This window comes from Stomoxys calcitrans, chromosome 1 (assembly GCF_963082655.1).
Source record: "Stomoxys calcitrans chromosome 1, idStoCalc2.1, whole genome shotgun sequence".
Classification (NCBI taxonomy): Eukaryota; Metazoa; Arthropoda; class Insecta; order Diptera; family Muscidae; genus Stomoxys; species Stomoxys calcitrans.
The window spans coordinates 159,483,515-159,488,063 of record NC_081552.1 but is presented as its reverse complement, the minus strand read 5'-3'; positions in this window follow the sequence as shown (position 1 = coordinate 159,488,063).

The window sequence follows — 4,549 nt, the reverse complement described above, 5'->3', positions numbered from 1 at the left end:
TGTTTATCCTATCCAAGTCATTATTTAGTCGAAGTACGCCATCGATCAGCCTCTCCGGCGAGGAACTCATATACAGCTGTACGTCGTCGGCATACATATGAATACCACAGTTGCGCAACTGTACAGGAAGGTCATTGCTATATAAGGAAAAAAGGAGTGGGCCCAATACAGACCCCTGTGGAACACCTCTTGAGACTGGAAGATAACTAGAACAGCGGCTATCAACACATACCGATTGGCTTCTATTCGAAAGATAGGAACATATAAGATCCGTTGTTCTTTCAGAAAATTTAAATAAATGTTTCAGTTTAAGGCAAAGTATATTGGGATCAACGGAATCAAATGCTTTCGAATGATCTAAAAGAACAAGAAAGGTAACTTTATCGCTGTCAATATCACTCCTTACATCTTCAACTACTTTCAAAAGTGCAGTAGTGCAACTGTGCTTTGGCCAATTGCACTACTGCACTTTTAAAAGTAGAAGTTTGTTCGAAATCGGCTCAGATTTGGATATAGCTCCCACATATATGTTGGTCCGATTTTGAGAAATATTGCACTAAAGTCTACATTTTTTAACCGATTCTCTCGAAGATGGCCAGAAAGGATTTTCTTATGACTCTCAAATTTAATGAAAAATGAAATATTTGGCAGAGCCCGGCCAGGATTCGAACCTGTGCACCCGGAGCAACAGCGAAAGCCGTTGCCGTTGTCTTGGCGTTCGAAGCCATCAATACAACTTCCAACAGATGGACTTAATCATGTGTGGTACGGAAGAAAGTGTAATTTACCACAGACAGAATGTCTGCCATTACACAAAAATAAATGCATTGGAAAAAGTACAGCTAATTAGCAGGGTTGTCGAGCTTGGGTAATGTGGTAATTGTATCATAGATGCGTTTTCGCAATTAATACGATTCAAATGCAACATACCAACGCACGACCCTTGAAGCCATCACACCTAATATGGTTGAAAAGTCTTCTAACCAAAGACGAAACGCATCCCATAGTTGTTGGTGTGTGTTGCTATCTTTGTTCCTTTTTCATTTGCATATCCGATCATTGAGCTCGTCTCGAAAGAGAAACAAACAAAAATTACTGATGAATTTCATAGAATTCGGCCCAGATTTAGATATAGCTGTCATATATGTATATCGCATTTATTGGCCAATATTGCCAAAATTTTGCTTAACGCTTCCCTCAGCACCTACCACATTATCTGAGAAATTTTCTCGAAATCGGTTCAGAATTAGATATAGCTCGCATAGATTTTGGGTAATTTTCAATAACGTCGTAATTTGTCAACCGTGGTTATTAAAGTTTGAACATATTTGCTCGAAATATGACACGGATTGTTTAATAACCCGTCTGAAAACATCCGCCGAGGCCCATCAAAATTGGTTCAGGATTAGATATAGCTCCCACATAGGACATATAGGGAAGGTGTAGGGTATTATACTGCCGGCACAGCCCGATTTTTGCCCTTCCTTACAGATTTCAAAAAAATTTCGTAAAAATTAAGTACATGGAACATGGTTGCACTATCAATTTAATCTGTTAAATATATATGGGCTTTTGTTCCATGTGGGTCGACATTCATAAGTTTTCATACCCTATACCACTACTGTGGGACAGGGTACTATAACTTAGAGAATTAGTTTGTAACACGCAGAAGGAAGATATATAAAACCATTGATAATTATACCGATCGACTCAGAATCACTTTCTGGTTCGATTTAGCTATGTCTGTCTGTCCGTCTGCCTACCTGTCCATATTAATTTGTGTACAAAGTGCAGGTCGCAATTTTCATCCCATCGTCTTCAAATTTGGCACAAGCATTTTCTTTGGCCTAGAGACGAAGCCTTTTGAAATTGGAAAAAATCGGTTCTGATTTGAATATAGCACCCATATATATGTTCGTCCGATTTTAACTAGTATTGTAATAATTTGGTCATTTGTTAACCGATTCACAAGAAAAAGGATTCCCTTATGACTCCCGGTATTGCTATTGAATTTAATAGAAATCGGTTCAGATTTAGATATAGCTCCCATATATATTTTTGTCCGATTTTGAGAAATACTCAATAATTTGGTAATTTGTTAACCGATCTTTACAAAATTTGGCACGAAGGTTTCTCTTCTAACTCATCTGGTGACGCATGAGCTTCAAAGAAATTTGTTCAGTTTGAGATATAGCCCCCATATATATGCATCTCCCGATTTTCACGTTTAAGGTCCTTGCTAACCCATTTATCAATCTATCTTCTCAAAAATTTGCACAACGATTTATTCTATGGCTCCTACAATATGAACGGATTTTGATCGAAATTCTAAATATCAAATTTAAGCAAATTTTAAATTCAACGACTTAGCCTGCATATCCAATGTGGTGAAGGGTAAGAAAAGGTCGACTTCGGCTGAATTTAGACCGTCGTTACTTGTTTTAGCATATGTATATGCAAAACCTAAATAGCTTAGAACGACTTTATTTTTAGGTCAAAAAACATTTGTCTGAAATATGCACTTCAATACGTTCATCCGTTCAAAATATGCTGTTGCCTAAAATCCGGTCTCTATCAATAACACAAACTCTATCAATAAAACAAATTCACAGGACCGATATCAGCATATTTTTAATTGAGTGTATAAATTTCTTAATTGATTTAAATTTAATTTATACTGTGTCCTGTTTGGGACTCAGATGAAAGCTAATTGAGAGTAGAGTACGAATCTGATATATTGGGTTGCCCAAAAAGTAAGTGCGGATTTTTTAAAAGAAAGTAAATGCATTCTTAATAAAACTTAGAACGAACTTTAATCAAATATACGTTTTTACACTTTTTTTCTAAAGCAAGCTAAAAGTAACAGCTGATAACTGACAGAAGAAAGAATGCAATTACAGAGTCACAAGCTGTGAAAAAAAATTTCAACGCCGACTATATGAAAAATCCGCAATTACTTTTTGGGCAACCCAATACATAATTTAGAGCCAAGTGCCTCTTTTTTAAGCACCAATGATGTAAACAGATTTTTTTCATCCATTATTACACCCTCCACCATATGATGGGGGTACTTATGTATATATATTCTTGATCGTCATGATATTTTAAGTCGATCTAGCCATATCCGTCCGTCTGTCTGTCGAAAGCACGCTAACTTTCGAAGGTGTAAAGCCAGCCGCTTGAAATCTTGCACGAATACTTCTTATTAGTGTAGATCGGTTAGGATTGTAAATGGGCCAAATCGGTCCATGTTTTGATATAGCTGCCATATAAACCGATCATGGGTCTTGACTTCTTGAGCCACTAGAGGGCGCAATTCTCACCCGATCTGAAATTTTACATGAGATGTTTTGTTATCACTTCCATCAACTGTGCTAAGTGTGGTTCAAATCGGTCCATAACCTTATATAGCTGTCATATAAACCGAACATGGGTCTTAACTTCTTGAACCTCTAGTGGGCGCAAGTACTATCCGATTTGGCTTAAATTATGCATAAGGTGTTTTGTTATGACTTCCAATAACTGTGCTAAGTGTGGTTCAAATCGGTCCATAACCTGATATAGCTGCCATATAAACCGATCATGGGTCTTGACTTCTTGAACCTCTAGTGGGCGCAACTCCTATCCGATTTGGCTGAAGTGCAAAAAGTGTTTTGTTATGACTTTGCAAGAAGTGTTTTTTTATGACTTCCAACAGTTGTGCCAAATATGGTTTTAATTGGTGAAAAAACTGTTTGTTTCGCCAGTGCGTGAATGTGAGATAATAATAACTCACGTGCACATCTCTGAAAAAGTAAAAGAAGTGCTAAGGATGCTCTCTGTTTCAATCCAAGGAGTGGTACGTGGTATTATAAACAACTTTCGAGCTACTGCATCGACTTATTTGAATCTTTCTTTTAGCAAACGAGTTCTTCTTGATGGGTATTAGCGAAAGCACTTGTCCCACCTAGTCAAGATGAGTCCTTTGTAAATTCTTAGAACCAATTTGAATAAAATAAGAATATCGGCATCATATGAGCTATTCTAGCCATAACGTAATCGAAACTTTGGTGGAAAGATCAAAGGTAGGTTGACATATCGAAACTTGACATTAGATATTTTACCGCTCTAAAATCTAAGAAAGTAACGGAACAAATAACTACCATTAGCTTATTATTTTATGTTTGCATTAAATTAAAATTGATTTTGCTCCAATATAAATTTGTTTGACAAGCCTGTGGATAATTCTTGTTAAGTTCAATAAAACCGCAAAGCTTGTAAGATAATTTTAGATTTTTTCACCCTTTCCGGTTTAACTAGTAATAACAATCCATTGTGATCGATTGTAGCACAGCTGTAGGTGAAGGATCTTATTAGTCATATCGATTTTCATGTAACTCATACAATTATTAATAGTAAGAACCAAAATATGAACACGCCATGAAATCAGAGTCTGCGGTTATTGATACATATCAACGTTGCTTCACCAGACTAGTCTATATCGTGATGCATGTATTCGCCTGTGTTTGTTGAACGTGGTAAGACGTGCTAAATCAAGTAACCGGAGAAA